Here is a 17,515-nt window from a genome sequence, read left to right on the forward strand (position 1 = left end):
GTTATCAGAACTAAAAAGTTTTTAGTGTGTCTAATCCCATAGTCACTGTAGGGAATGATGCAATTAAAGAAAATAAATTATGTCAAGTTATGTCATCTTTTAGTTATTGTTTCAGCACATAACATAATGCGTGGTAAATACAAAATGTTCAATAAATGTGAAAAGAATGAACCAATTAATTTTTTTAAATGAAAGAATAAGAGAGAATAAGAAAGGACTCATTTTATCTTAGTTTAACTAAGGGTTAGACTCTATTTGTGGAATATCAAACCTCAGGTTAAAATTTAATGTGGTCCCAGATCTAATATAAAATTGATTTTCCCATGTTGGATATTAAGTAGGATTTATTTCATTTAGTATCTTTCAGCACTGGCTTTCATGGTGAATTTTTCTGATACATAGGATAAAAAAATATTAAAGTTGAGTAAGTAGTTGAACAATTCTACCACAACCAGCCCAGAGAAGCTTCTTCCTCATCCAGTGACATTTCACACAATTGAATGGGGCTTTCTGGAGCTACTATAGAATCACACTACATTACCTGCAACTGATCATTTGCTAAAGAAGCCCACAGATTTGCTTTGGTCAGTGGATTAATTAATAAAAGTTATCTATAATACTTCTAGATGAAGGCTTTCCTCAAAATCCTGGTCGTGGAAATTCTGGGTTGACACAACTGTGTGGAACCTATTCCTCAATTCATTTGTACAAGAAATTCAAATAATGTTCAAGATACTTTTTATGCCTCAGATGAATGACAACTTTTTCACCTTTAGAGCCTGTATCTTACACTGTAATATTATGGACAGGCAAGAGATAAGGAAGCCACTTTTTTAATTAAAGTCCTTAAAAATTTTTCGGGAAATAAGGAACCTAATTATTAGCAATATTTCTTTATCTTGTCTTTTATTTATTTTTACTGTTTCTTCCCAATAAAGATTAGAAATGGCCCAAATAAAATTACATCATATTAAATTAATTTTTATGTGTAATACATATATTTTTAAAGTTTCTGTTTGCAGATATTATTCACATACCATTATTTCCTATCAAACATTCCCATGTACCATCATTATTTAAACACTTATTTCAAAACGCTATATTTATTCCATTACTCTAATGCACCATCATGCTTTAATCCATTTTTGGAATGAGTTTAGTTAGGTATATGTAGATAAAAAGTACAAATCATTTTCTTATTTTCTTAGCTATTTCTTTCCTGCGAGTCTTATGTGATTCCCCCCCGCCCCCCGATTATTGTTATTATACAGGATTATGCAAAATTATTATTTTTACTTTCAGATTTTGGGGGTATATTTCACCAAAAGAGGAATCACCAGATGAGGTTTCATAGACAGTTCTGTACTACTTGCTGGGCTCATCCTCTAAAACAATAAATTTACAATGATATCAACAACCTATCTCTGCATACACAGGATGTTCCTTCATTACCATCAACTAGCTCTAGCTTTCGGGCTCTGGTTAGGTTCAGCTGATGCGACGCACTGGCAGAAGATCACAGAGTGGAAGAGAAAGAAGTCAGGTACCTACTCTGCCTCTGCCTCTACCTGCATCCCCATCTCCATTCTCCTCGTTGAGGCTTCAGCAGTGTCTGTGTCTCTGGGTATAGTGTCTGCTGGAGCCCTTCTGCAATGTCTCCAAGTCCTCTCTGGGCTCTGGTAACACTGGTGCCACCCTTGCCCCTTCAGGCCTGGGGTGGCAATAGTTTTGCATTGTTACCAATTCCTGGATGCTTCCCTGTCACTCCTGGTTCCTTTAACCCTTCCCACACCTCTTGGAGTGTGCCATCTATTTGCTGCTAGAACTGTTAATCTCTGTAAATTATAATTACTTTTGCCAGTTTAATGATACCTAAAAGTTATTTCATCTGGCATTTCTGACATTGCTAACAAGGCAGGGCATTTTTCACATAATAATTTCATGTCTATATTTTGTCATGTAGAGATGATTCAAACCCTCTAAGCCACTTTAAAATGAAACATGGAAATGACTGTATATTACATATCAGTAAACGTATTTCACATAATAAACTTTTCAGCAGTCATTTCACATGTATTTTCACATTCTGACTCTTTAGAATATTCCTTTCATTACATTTCATGGTGTAAAATAATTTTTAGCATTCAGGCACTGTTTTTTATATTTGGGTCATTTCCATTTGTTTAATATAAAGAAGGAAAAATCCCTTCCACAAAAGAAAAGAATATTCTGTACATTTTTGTTCTAGCTTTTTTTGGGAGTCCTTCTCCCATCTCCATCCACATCTTGACTCCTACTTAACTTTTAAAGCTATCTGAATTTGCTGCTGTAGGTGACCTGATTTATGCATTCTGATTAGTTTTTTTCCATACTGATATCCAATTGTCCTCCAAACATTGATTTAATAGTAATTTCTTGCCTCACTCTCAGGTTACCTGAATTTTATCTTATAGTGTATCACTAATCACTGTTTAAATCTCTCCTCATATCTCTGGTATGCTCCATGTATCATTATTTTTTAAGTATTTTAATTCAATACTATAAGAATGAAACGATTTTCAATTTGTAATGTGTTTTACACTGGAAAAACAAGTCTACCTTCATTGTCCTTTCCAAGAAAAAAAAATCACCTTTTGAAATATCTGTCCTTTTCTGCTTCCAGATGAATTTTACTGTGCACCTATAAAATTTCATGGACTATCACTTAGGGACATAAATTGTTAAATTAAAACTATTAGGCTAGGAGTTAGAACAGTGAACCAAACAAAACAAAGTCCCTACTCTACTGAAACTGATTCGAATCAAAAGAGACACACAATATACAAATTAACAAACATATAAGTGGTAAAAGTAGAGCAAATAAATAGACTTTCAGAAAAATAAAGAGCAAGTAGTGCAAGCAATACAGCAGGAGGAGTAGGTACGGAGAAGGATTACTATTTTACCTAAATTGCCTGGAGAACTTCTCTGTATAAGGTAACATTTTAACAAAGAACTGAAGGAAGTGAAGAAATAGCCATGGAGGTTTCTGGGGGAAGAGCAAGGAAAAATCTGTCTCCACCATTAGAATATAAGCCCCTAGACACCAGGAGCTGCTCTGTCTTGCTCGCCACTGCACATGCAGTACCTTAGCACATAGTAGGTATTTAAAATTATTGGTTGAACAAATAAACATTAAGCGTAATTTCTAGATATAATTATTTCTGAGATTTCTCCCCTTGTATATATGATGTCCCTTCTCTCTTCTGCTCTAAAAGTGACTGTTACTCTTCCAAAGACGACAGATTGGGTTAAATAAGTTATCATACATACACTGGAGCAGCCCTGTCCAAGAGGACTTTCGGCAATGATGGAAATCTTCTATATCTGGGATGTCCAAGATAGTAACCACTAGACATGTGCTTATTCAGCACTTGAAATGGTTTTTTAAATTTTATTTTATCTAATTAAATTTAAATTTAAATGTGGCAAGTTGCTACCCTACTGGATAGGGCAGCTCTCGCCAGTAATATACTTTTGATCATACAGACCACGGAATACAAATCTTAAAAATCATTTTTTTATTCCTCATAGGCAGTAAAAATGTTCTTATAAATATCTGAGGTGATATCTCATATTTATTTAATTTGCATTCCTTTATTTATGAGGCCAAAACTTTTCCAAACATTCGCTTTTAATATCTCCTTTTTATGTGAGTCATCTGTGCCTACACTTTCTCAGAGTTTTAAATTCATTTTTTAAAAGGTAATATATATTGATGTTAAGAAAAATATTAACTGTAGAAACCCTGTAAAAAATAGAAAAATACAAAATGGAAAACAAAAATTATCCATAATCTCAAAATCCAAACAAAACCATGGTTAACACCTTGGAATCTTTTCTTCTAATCTTTTTGCTCCTATATATTTTACATAATGGAAATAATTCTGGATAAGCGGTTTTTTATTCCCCTTTTAATATTCATCACTCAATCATTAGCACTTCTCATATCATTAAAAATCTTCAGGGTTCCCCTGGTGGCACAGTGGTTGAGAGTCCGCCTGCCAATGCAGGGGACACGGGTTCGTGCCCCGGTCCGGGAAGATCCCACATGCCGCGGAGTGGCTGGGCCCATGAGTCATGGCCGCTGAGCCTGCGCGTCCGGAACCTGTGCTCCGTGACGGGAGAGGCCACAGCAGTGAGGGGCCCACGTACAGCAAAAAAAAAAAAAAAAACTTCAAAAAATAATCAGTGATACTATAACTTCAATCTTTTAGATATATCATAATTTGTTGAACCATTTATTATTAAATATGTAAACTATTTCCTACTGTATTTTATTATAAATGTTGAACTTCCTTGCCCATAAATCCTTGATATCATTTCTAATTATTTCCTAAGGACAGATTCTTGGAAGGTAAATTACTTGACACATTAAAAAGGTATGAAGGCTTTTTTAAATGTGCTACCAAAATGCTTTTCAAAAAGACAGCATAAATTTACTCTCATCAGCAAGGTATGTGAACCAACATTTAATATTATCGTTTTACTTTTATCTTTTTAGTCTTAAACTTTGACAGTTAGAAATTAGATCTTATTTTCCTTTTTATTTTCTTAAAATTATTAACAGTTGACTATTTTCTCAGGGATTTACTTGTATGTCCTCCTCTATAAACCATGAATGCCTGAATTTTATCATTAGATTGTTATAGTGCTTTTCTTATCTATCTATCTATCTATTTATATGCTCTTTGTATAAAGGTTATTAGCCTTTTTTTAATGTAGAGTAACTTTTTCTATTTTGATGTTCTTTTATTTTTATGATGTTTTTATATACTTAAGTTTTAAATTTTCAAATAGTGAAATGTTTTTTCCTTAGCTAATTTCATCTATTGCTCTTATGCTTAAAAATAACTCTCTCATCCAAAGACAGACAAATATCCACCCACACTTCCAACCATTTTTATCATTTCACATTTATCTCTAAAATCTATTGCAATTTACGCTAATGTATGATGTGAGGACATGAACTGAGTTCATTTCACCCCAAATAGCCAGGGTCTTCAAATGTCATTTTGATTTAGTTCAAATCAACAATTTTTATTGAATGCCCATATTCCATGCCAAGGACATTCTGTGTACCTGGGATCCATCAGTGAACAACAAAACATATAAAAGTCACAACCCTAATGGAGTTTATTATTTTTAATTTAATAATCCAGGGGTAGGCAAACTATCATGGGTCAAATCTAGCCACATCTATTTATTTATATATTGTCTATGACTCCTTTCCCTTTAGTAATTGTTATAAGAGCTGTGATAGTAGCCTGAAAAACTATCAAGATCTGCACAGAAAAAGTTTGCTGATCACCGGAAATAACCCATCACTTCCCTACTAATAGGTGATAATTTCTTTATTATATCTTAATATCTTACATAAGTAAAAATCTTTTTCTGGCTATTTATTCCATTCCATTGACAGGCCCACTTAATTCTATGCTAAAACCACACCATTTGTTTTCAAATTCACTTTTTAAATATTTTTAACTTCAGATGATATTTATTTATTTATTCCACAAATACTGGGAATTCCCCGGTTGGGACTCAGCGCTTTCACTGCCATGGCCCGGGTTCAGTCCCTGGTCGGGAAACTCGGATCCCGCGGGCCACATGTTGCAGCCTAAATAAATACATAAATAATAACACAAATACTGAGTATCTACTATGTGTGAGACGCTGTTCTAGGTCAGCTATGCAGCAGTGAACCAAACAGACAAAATCTCTGCCTTTCTTTTGTTTCAGCAGAAACAAGCACAAATACATATAAAAACATCAGGTGGGGATAAAATGAAGCAAATGAAAGAGGGACGGAAGGAAGACATTGTTACTTTACACCAGGTAGTCAGCCAAGGCCTCTCTGAAGATTTTAGGCAAGGGCCTGAAAGAAGTCACGAGAATGGAGGGTACCTGGGGGGATGAGAGCATCCCAGGCAGATGCAAAGATGCTGAGATGAGAGTGTGTTTGCCATATCTGAGGAGCAGCAAGAGGCCACCAGATGAAGAAGAGAGCTAGGTAGGGGGAGAACAAGAGCACACTGGGAAGTAACGGCGGGGATGGGGGTGTTTGTTGGACAGGGGAAAGCCCAATCATGTAGTGGTTTTACCCTGTGAGGAATCTGAGCAGAGGAGTGACCTGAATCAAAGTTCTTCCTCTTTTTTAATCATTATAGCTGCTATATAGAGAATAGATGATGAAGGGAGGGGGCAAGAGTAGAAGCAGGGAAAACAGGTTATAAAGCTACTGAAGTTATGCAGATGAGAGTTAATGGTACCTTGTTGCAGGGTGGCAGTGATCAAAGTATTCAGAGGTAGTCAGATTTTGAATATTTTAAGGTTAATGCTTGCAGAATTTGCTAAAGGATTAAACTGAAGAGCAAGAAAATAAGAGTTACAGATGACACCAAGATTTTTATGCCTGAATGCCTAGACTGAATGATGGAATTGCCGTTTACTGAGATACAAATGACTTGAGAAGGAATTAATTTTAGTGGGCCATGAAAGTGAATGAAGAGTTTGAGGTTCAATAGCCAACTGGAGATGTCTCGTGGGCAGCGAGATATGTGAGACTATCAGGGGAAGGGCCCAAGCTTCAACCAGCGTGGGATTAAAGTTAGGAGAGTGGATGAGATCAGCAAGCAAGTGACTGTAGACAGAGAAGGGAGCAAGTCTAAGGTTTAAGCCTGGCACATTTCAATATTTAGAAGCTGGGAAGATTTGGAGGAAACAGCAAAGGAGATTGAAAGGGAGTGGCCAGTGAGGTGGGAGCAGGGCTGATATCCTGGGGGCCAAGTGAGGACAGGTTTCAAGAAGGAATCAATCAACTATGATAAACGCTGAAATTGACTTGAAGGGCAGGACAGGGGCCAACCAATCATCAATCGAGAAGAGCCAAACAAGTGCTCATCCCACCTGGGCACCATCAGTATAATTCAGCATGAAAACTGAGGAGAAAAACAGAATTACAACTGAGGGAAAGGTGCTACACACAAAATAATATTTACAGAATATTTACACTCTTCACTTGGCTGCAACGTTAGCTAATAAGGGCATATTAAAGGAAGGCTTTAGAATGAGACTTTTCGATGGCTCGTTCAACTTCAGAAAGTGAAGAAAATAATGGAATCAACTCATCAAGGAAAGAAAACCTATACAATCCTATCAAATTAGAGAACCTAGAAAGTGTGTTTCAGAGTACATATAAATTTATCTTTACTCCCATTTCCTACCTATTTGGTAAGCTAAACACAGGGAGTGAATGCTCAAGTGATCTCTTTGGAAATGAAATACTCTGATTTGTCTTGTTTAGCAATGACTGATGGGGCAATGACATGACAATGTGTTAGGTGTGTCTCTAAGTTATCCCTTGGTCTAATTTCACCTGCCAGCACATCACTTAGGGTATTGCTGGCCATTACAGAATCTTGAAATTGATAGCAAAATTGAGAACATCTTCAAAAGAAAAGGGAGTCTGACACTGAACACTGCCCCCCCTCCAAATGCTTTCTAATGATGACTCAAATCCCCTGACTTTGCAACAACAATCAGTTATGAAGGCAAGGGAAAGCATTTCTGCCCTACAAACACCAATTTTAGCTGCACTGGCACGGAGATCAAAGTGGGCTGCTGTTAAATGCTCTAAAGGACAGTAGAGCAACTTTTCATGTATCTAACAGCCTTGCTGCCTATCTAAATCTGGTATATTTACAGGACATGGATGCAGTCTCTGTCAGAAAATCAGAATAGAGTAAGGACGTGAAACAATCCAGTGCAAATAAACAAATAAAAAGAAATAAAATTAATAAAAATTAAAAATAAACAAATTTAGTTCACTAAAAAGAGTCTTTCAGAAAGCTTTTCTTATATGGGTCTTACCAAGATAACAGACAAGGGGGTACAAACAGGAAAATAAAAGATACTAATTAAGGGGACTCTTTAGAGAGCTCTACCAAGAGCAAACAAAAAGAACTTGGTGGTGCCGACTCCTGAGAAACATGAGGAGAGAGGTGGAAGGTGGTACGAGGGCCACGACCTATTAACAGTTCATTTGCCTGCTAAAAAGGATTGCTTTCCAAATGTCTACTAAAATGATCATCTGCCTCGTGCTGGCTGGACCCTGCCTGAAGCACTGGGCTCCATCGCGAATGCCATATGTTGAAAACACTGACAAATTAGAAAGAAGTCGAAACTGTACTGAAAACAAGGAGCCCAGAAGCCTTAACAGAAGAGGAACCACTGAAAGTCGTGGAGAAAATAATGGGAGACATGAGGACTGTCATGACCCATTTGAGAAGCTATTGTGGAAAGAGCCCTGAAATAGGCTGCCACAGACCTCCCAGCTCTGTTACTAGCCAGGCGAGTCACTCCATGCTAGCAAATTAATCTCTCTGGAACTCGGGAGCAAAATTAGGAGGTCAGCCTAGATGATCTTAAGTTCCTTTAAGTTGAATAATTTTACCATTTCAAACTAGATCATCAGCGAGGAGAATAGTAAACACCCACATTCTTCCTGAATGGAATCATTCTATGCTGCTATAGAAGGAAAGGATAAGTAAAAATTATAATAGATAAAAACCTGGGGCCCTGAACCAAGATGGTGGAGTAGAAGGACGTGCTCTCACTCCCTCTTGTGAGAACACAAGAATCACAACTAGCTGCTGGACAATCATCGACAGGAAGACACGGGAACTCACCAAAAAAGATACCCCACATCCAAAGACAAAGGAGAAGCCACAGTGAGATGGGAGGAGGGGTGCAATCACATAAAATCAAATCCCATAACTGCTGGGTGGGTGACTCACAGACTGGAGAGCACTTATACCACATAAGTCCACCCACTGGAGTGAAGGTTCTGAGCCCCACAACAGGCTCCCCAACCTGGGGGTCTGGCAACGGGAGGAGGAATTCCTAGAGAATCAGACTTTAAGGGCTACTGGGATTTGACTGCAGCACTTCGACAGGACTGGGGGAAACACAGCCTCCACTCTTGGAGGGGACAGACAAAGTAGTGTTCGCATCGGGACCCAGGGGAAGGAGCAGTGACCCCAGGGGAGGCTGAACCGTACCTACCTGCTAGTGTTGGAGGGTCTCCTGCAGAGGCGGGGGGTGGCTGTGTCTCACAGTGAGGACAAGGACACTGGCAGCAGAAGTTCTGGGAAGTACTCCTTGGCGTGAGCCCTCCAAGAGCCCACCATTAGCCCCACCAGAGAGCTCAGGTAGGTTCCAGTGTTGGGTGGCCTCAGGCCAAACAACCAACAGGGAGGGAACTCAGCCCAACCCATCAGCAGACAAGCAAATTAAAGTTTTACTGAGATCTGCCCACCACAGAAACAGCCAGCACTACCCACCACAGGTGCCTCCCATCAGGAAACATGCACAAGCCTTTTAGATGGCCTCATGCACCAGAGGGCAGACAGCAGAAGCAAGAAGAACTACAATCCTGCAGCCTGTGGAGAGAAACCAAATTACAGAAAGATAGACAAGATGAAAAGGCAGAGGGCTATGTACCAGATGAAGGAACAAGATAAAACCCCAGAAAAACAACTAAATGAAGTGGACATAGGCAACCTTCCAGAAAAAGAATTCACAATAATGATAGTAAAGATGATCCAGGACCTCGGAAAAAGGATGGAGGCAAATATCAAGAAAATGCAAGAAATGTTTAACAAAGACCCAGAAGAATTAAAGAACAAACAAACAGAGATGAACAACACAATAACTGAAATGAAAAATACACTAGAAGGAATCAATAGCAGAATAACTCAGGCAGAAGAACAGATAAGTGACCTGGAAGACAGAATGGTGGAATTCACTGCTGCGGAACAGAATAAAGAAAAAAGAATGAAAAGAAATGAAGAAAGCCTAAGAGACCTCTGGGACAACAGTAAACGCAACAACATTTGCATTATAGGGGTCCCAGAAGGAGAAAGGACCAGAGAAAATATTTGAAGAGATTACAGTCGAAAACATCCCTAACATGGGAAAGGAAAGAGCAACACAAGTCCAGGAAATGCAGCAAGTCCCATACAGGATAAACCCAAGGAGAAATATACCAAGACACACAGTAATCAAATTGGCAAATATTAAAGACAAAGAAAAATTATTGAAAGCAGCAAGGGAAAAACAACAAATAACATACAAGGGAATTCCCATAAGGTTAACAACTGATTTCTCAGCAGAAACTCTACAGCCAGAAGGGAGTGGCATGATATACTTAAAGTGATGAAAGGGAAGAAACTACAACCAAGATTACTCTACCCGGCAAGGATCTCATTCAGAAATCAAAAGCTTTACAGAAAACCAAAGGCTAAGAGAATTCAGCACCACCAAACCAGCTCTAAAACAAACGCTACAGGAACTTCTCTAAGTGGCAAACACAACAGAAGAAAAGGACCTACAAAAACAAACCCAAAACAATTAAGTAAATGGTCATAGGAACATACATATCGATAATTACCTTAAACGTGAATGGATTAAATGCTCCAACCAAAAGGCACAGGCTTGCTGAAGGGATACAAAAACAAGACCCATCTATATGCTGTCTACAGGAGACCCAATTCAGACCTAGGGACACATACAGACTGAAAGTGAGGGGATGGAAAAAGATATTCCATGCAAATGGAAATCAAAAGAAAGCTGGAGTAGGAATACTCATATCAGATAAAATAGACTTTAAAATAAAGAATGTTACAAGAGACAAGGAAAGACACATAATGATCAAGGGATCAATCCAAGAAGAAGATATAACAATTATAAATATATATGCACCCAACATAGGAGCACCTCAATACATAAGGCAACTGCTAACAGCTATAAAAGAGGAAATCGACAGTAGCACAATAGTAGTGGGGGACTTTAACATCTCACTTACACCAACGGACAGATCATCCAAAATGAAAATAAATAAGGAAACAGAAGCTTTAAATGAGACAACAAACCAGATAGACTTAACTGATATTTATAGGACATCCCATCTAAAACAGCAGATTACACTTTCTTCCCAAATGTGCATGGAACATTCTCCAGGATAGATCACATCTTGGGTCACAAATCAAGCCTCAGTAAATTTAAGAAAATGGAAATCATATCAAGCATCTTTTCTGATTACAACACTATGAGATTAGAAAACAACTACAAGGAAACATAAAAAACACAAACACATGGAGGCTAAACAATACGTTACTAAATAACCAAGAGATCACTGAAGAAATCAAAGAGGAAATCAAAAAATACCTAGAGACATATGACAATGAAAACACGATGATCCAAAATCTATGGGATGCAGCAAGAGTAGTTCTAAGAGGGATGTTTATAGCGATACAAGCGTACCTCAAGAAACAAGAAAAATCTCAAATAAACAATCTAAACTTACACCTAAAGGAACTAGAGGAAGAAGAACAAACAAAACCCAAAGTTAGCAGAAGGAAAGAAATCATAAAGATCAGATCAGAAATAAATGAAATGGAAACAAAGAAAACAAGAGCAAAGACCAATAAAACTAAAAGCTGGTTCTTTGAGAAGATAAGCAAAATTGATAAACCATTTGCCAGACTCATCAAGAAAAAGAGGGAGAGGACTCAAATGAATAAAATTAGAAATGAAAAAGGTGAAGTTATAAAAGACAACGCAGAAATACAAAGCATCCGAAGAGACTACTACAAGCAACTCTATGCCAATAAAATGGACAACCTGGAAGAAATGGACAAATTCTTAGAAAGGTATAACCTTCCAAGACTGACACGAAGAAACAGAAAATATGAACAGACCAATCACAAGTAACGAAATTGAAACTGTGATTAAAAATCTTTCAACAAACAAAAGCCCAGGACCAGATGGCTTCACAGGTGAATTCTATCAAACATTTAGAGAAGAGCTAACACACATCCTTCTCAAACTCTTCCAAAAAATTGCAGAGGAAGGAACACTCCCAAACTCATTCTATGAGGCCACTATCAATCACCCTGATACCAAAAGCAGACAAAGATACTACAAAAACAGAAAATTACAGACCAATACCACTGATCAATATAGATGAAAAAGTCCTCAACAAAATACCAGCAAACAGAATCCAACAACACTTTAAAAAGATCATACACCATGATCAAGTGGGATTTATCCCAGGGATGCAAGGATCCTTCAATATGCACAAATCAATCAATGTGATACACCATATTAACAAATTGAAGAATAAAAACCATACGATCATCTCAATAGATGCAGAAAAAGCTTTTGACAAAATTCAACACCGACTTACGATAAAAACTGTCCAGAAAGTGGGCATAGAGGGAAACTACCTCAACATAATAAAGGCCATATACGACAAACCCACAGCAAACGTGATTCTCAATGGTGAAAAATTGAAAGCATTTCCTCTAAGATCAGGAAAAAGACAAGGATGTCCACTTTCACCACTATTATTCAACATAGTTTTGGAAGTCCTAGCCACGGCAATCAGAGAAGAAAAAGAAATAAAAGGAACACAAATTGGAAAAGAGGAAATAAAACTGTCACTGTTTGCAGATGACGTGATACTATACATAGAGAATCCTAAAGATGCCACTAGAAAAATACTAGAGCTAATCAATGGTAAAGTTGCAGGATACAAAATTAATGCACAGAAATCTCTTGCATTCCTATACACTAATGATGAAAAATCTGAAAGAGAAACACTCCCATTTACCATTGCAACAAAAAGAATAAAATACCTAGGAATAAACCTACCTAGGGAGACAAAAGACCTGTATGCAGAAAACTATAAGACACTGATGAAAGAAATTAAAGATGATACCAACAGATGGAGAGATATACCATGTTCTTGGATTGGAAGAATCAATATTGTGAAAATGACTATACTACCCAAAGCAATCTACAGATTCAATGCAATCCCTATCAAATTACCAATGGCATTTTTTACGGAACTAGAACAAAAAATCTTAAAATTTGTATGGAGACACAAAAGACCCCTAATAGCCAAAGCAGTCTTGAGGGAAAAAAACAGAGCTGGAGGAATCAGACTCCCTGACTTCAGACTATACTACAAAGCCACAGTAATCAAGACAATATGGTACTGGCACAAACACAGAATCATAGATCAATGGAACAAGACAGAAAGCCCAGAGATAAACCCACGCACCTATGGTCAACTAATCTATGATAAAGGAGGCAAGGATATACAATGGAGAAAAGACAGTCTCTTCAATAAGTGGTGCTGGGAAAATTGGACAGCTACAGGTAAAAGAATGAAATTAGAACACTCCCTAACACGATACACAAAAGTAAACTCAAAATGGATTCGACACCTAAATGTAAGACCAGACAGTATAAAACTCTTAGAGGAATACATAGGAAGAACACTCTTTGCCATAAATCATAGCAAGATCTTTTTTGATCTGCCTCCTAGAGTAATGGAAATAAAAACCAAAATAAACAAATGGGACCTAATGAAACTTAAAACCTTTTTCACAGCAAAGGAAACCATAAACAAGACGAAAAGACAACCCTCAGAATGGGAGAAAATATTTGCAAATGAAGGAACTGACAAAGGATTAATCTCCAAAATATATAAACAGCTCATGCAGCTCAATATTAAAAAAAACAAACAACCCAATCCAAAAATGGGCAGAAGACCTAAATAGACATTTCTGTAAAGAAGACATACAGATGGCCAAGAAGCACATGAAAAGCTGCTCAACATCACTAATTATTAGAGAAATGCAAATCAAAACTACAATGAGGTATCACCTCACACCAGATAGAATGGGCATCATCAGAAAATCTACAAACAACAAATGCTGGAGTGGGTGTGGAGAAAAGGGAACCCTCTTGCACTGTTGGTGGGAATGTAAATTGTTACAGCCACTATAGAGAGCAGTATGGAGGTTCGTTAAAAAACTAAAAATAGAATTACCATATGATGCAGCAATCCCACTACTGGGCATATACCCTGAGAAAACCATAATTCAAAAGGACACATGCACCCCATGTTCACTGCAGCACTATTTACAATAGCCAGGTCATGGAAACAACCTAAATGCCCATCGACAGACGAATGGATAAAGAAGATGTGGTACATATATACAATGGAATATTACTCAGCCATAAAAAGGAACGAAATTGGGTCATTTGTTGAGACATGGATGGATCTAGAGACTGTTATACAGAGTGAAGTAAGTCAGAAAGAGCAAAACAAATATCGTATATTAATGCATATATGTGGAACCTAGAAAAATGGTACAGATGAACCGGTTTGCAGCGCAGAAATTTGAGACACAGATGTACAGAACAAACGTATGGACACCAATGGTGGAAAGCAGCAGGGGGGTGGGGATGGTGGTGTGATGAATTGGGCAATTGGGACTGACATGTATACAGTGATGTGTATAAAATTGATGACTAATAAGAACCTGCTGTATAAGAAAATGAATAAAATAAAAGTTAAAAATTAAAAAAAATCTGGCTCAGTTTTGGTTTCTAACAATTCAAGTTGCGCAGTAATGAAATCAGTTGTCTCACAAAAAAGTAATGAGATCATTATAAATGGAAATATACAGGCAGGTGCTAGAAACTGTGAACTGTAGGACTGCCAGTCTCTTTCAACCCTAAGATCCTACAATTCTTTAGGTCCAATTTACCAAATACTTTTCCTCCAGATTACCTTCACCATGTCTCACTGATGTAAATCAGTTGCTCCAGGATTTCATAACTTTGTTGTAATATCCGAATTTAGTCCATCTCTACATCAAGTCACTATTGTGTGTGTCCAGCTTCACGAACATGGTTTCTGGCTCTTGCCTGCGTAAGATGGTCCTCCTTTAGGTTATCCTCAACATTTTTATGCGGTCTTGGGGAAGCTACTTGAAATTGCTTTAAAGGCTACATATAACCTTGTAATACCAGTGATGTTAACCATGACAGGGATAAAGTGGATGATGGCACCAACTCTCTAAGTGCCGAGCATGTGCTAAGAGCTCTATACATATTATCTCACTGAATCCTCCCAGTAACGCCATAAGGAATGTGTTATTTACTTTTTTTTTTTTTTTTTAGCGGAACGCGGGCCTCTCACTGCTGCGGCCCCTCCCGCTGCGAAACACAGGCTCCGGACGCGCAGGCTCAGCCGCCATGGCTTACGGGCCTAGCCGCTCTGCGGCATGTGGGATCTTCCCGGACCGGGGCACGAACCCGTGTCCCCTGCATCGGCAGGCGGACTCTCAACCACTGCGCCACCAGGGAAGCCCAGGAATGTGTTATTATTGTATGTATTTGACAAATAAGGAAACTCAGGGTCAGAGGGCTAAGTACCTTGCCCAGGGTAACTGAGCTAGTCAGAGACAGAATCTAAACTTGAACTCTGGTCTGGCTAATGACTCTAAAATGCCTATTGTTAACTACCTTGCTCTACTTCAGTAATTCTCAAAGTGTGGTCGCTGGACCAGCAGCTTCAGCATCACCTGAAAACTTGTTAAAAATGCCAAGTCTCACATCTACTGAATCAGAAACTATGGGAGTGAGGCCCAGCAACATGTGTTCTAACAAATCCTGCAGAAAATTCTGCTGCTCACTAAAGTTTGAGAGCCATTGTTCTACTGAACTGAAAATTCACCTCAAAGGCCACATTCCACTTTTTTAACCATATTTTTTTTGTATTTGAATTTGAAAGTGTGTGGTGGCTCCTTAATCTGTCTTCACGGGGAGAAAGATAAATCCCAAATATGGAAAAGTCAGGTTTCCTGTCCTTTCCCTGAAGTAGGAAGGGTGAGTCCTTGTCATTCTCGGTGAGGGGATAAGAGAGTTGCTGCTTTAAAATATAAATCAGAGGGAAGCAAGAAGGAAAGAAAAAAAATGCTTCTGCAGTATAGTTAAGCTGTTGTGGTTAGATATAATGATTGAATAGACCAAGAAAACTTTAAATTCCCTTAAAGCCTTTATATACTAATAACACTATGTCTACTTAAATATTGAATAGCTAAAATAAAAATCCTCCCTACATGCATACTTTAAAAAAAAAAGAATATATACCCTTTAGCCTTATGAATAAACACATCAATGGAAAGACTGTTTCCAAGGTAGCATAATCAATGACAGTTATCATCAAGCCTTCTTTGGTTTAAAAATAAAAATCCTTTCAGCTTTGCAGGTCATGATGCCTAGAATGTGACCTTGGTCTTTTCAAGCTTATCTTTAGTCCATAGCACTGTGCGACTCTGCAAATCACTCTGTAATCTCTTTAATGTCTTCCTGCACGTGCAGTTTTAAAGCTCAGCCATCAGCATATAAACCATCCTTTACTCCAAGGCCTCTGGAGATAACTTGTGGCCAGTCACTTACAAGGGCTTTCACAAGGTCACAGGGGTAAATATGAGTGGTATGTTGAGTCCTGTGTAAAACAGGATGCAGGTCTACCTGAGGAAGGTAGCGAGTGGCTTTTAAGGTCTACAGAAATGAGGTAAAACAGGATTGCCTTGCTTCACACATGTGTGAACACAGCAGAGCTCACTCATACTACCCCATACCAAAGGCGAAGTAAGTACATTCCACCTGCGAGCCTTGACTAAATAAAAGAGCTCCTAGACTGGAATATGTGATTTATTCTATTATCTAAGATTGCTCTTGGATGTCTGGATCTACAGCTAATGTTTTATTATATCCCTTTAGCCTTCCTTCCTTCCAGAAAGAATTGTAGGAAGGCAGTGAGCTAACGGATAGCAATCGGCATCCATCCACGTGGACTTCACTAACCCCTCTCCTCCAATACATCTAAGTGAGGCCCCTGTAAACGACCAGCACTCAGGAATGTAGGAAGCCAAAGGACTGGGACAGGCCACCATAAGTCATATAAGTCTAAGGAGTTAGCTATACACTATCTTCTATTAGTGAAACTCATATTTGAACATTATGTCCCATAATTTTAATGGGAAAACTGGAGAAGATCGTCCCCCCACAAAATAACTAAAATAATACACCCTGGACATTATCATTCGGCAGGCAAAAAGGGGCTAAGATATACTAACTCAAATTAAGTGCTATCTATCAAAGATTCCTTCCTTCCTTTCTTCGTTCATTCATGTACTCAATATTAACAGAGCAAAAACATATGCTAGACAGTACCTGGAAAATGCCAGCCAGCTCCACGTGTCCTCCCCAACCCCCCAAAAAGCCGAACATGAGAAAATGGACTCAAAGTAAAAAGACTGTATTCTGACTGACATGAGTGAAAGCAGCAGACGATTCAATTACTGGAGCACACTCCCAAAGAAAATGTGGAATAGGCAACAGTGGGCAGCGCTGGGTCCTAAATCGTCTGCAAGTACCTACCTGCCCGAAAGCAGTATCCAAGACCTCGTGCGATCTCTTCCATCTCTGGTTTATAATTGCATTCATGATACAAGGTCGAATACAAATTGACGTCTGCCAAATATCATCTCTAACCGATGTAAAAAGGCTACTAAAATTCCATTTATTAACAGGCCATATGGTCAGT

The 17,515-nt window shown here is 38.2% G+C and overlaps 1 protein-coding gene across 1 annotated transcript in view; it reads right to left on the reverse strand.

Annotated features, from left to right (window-relative positions):
- Window positions 1-17,515, reverse strand: part of ITPR2 (inositol 1,4,5-trisphosphate receptor type 2) — a 525,336-nt gene that overhangs the window by 248,595 nt on the left and 259,226 nt on the right. The gene's annotated exons all lie outside the window — the stretch shown is intronic.

Source organism: Monodon monoceros, unplaced genomic scaffold, assembly GCF_005190385.1.
Source record: "Monodon monoceros isolate NGI ecotype Baffin Bay Population unplaced genomic scaffold, NGI_Narwhal_1 Super_Scaffold_6, whole genome shotgun sequence".
NCBI lineage: Eukaryota > Metazoa > Chordata > Mammalia > Artiodactyla > Monodontidae > Monodon > Monodon monoceros.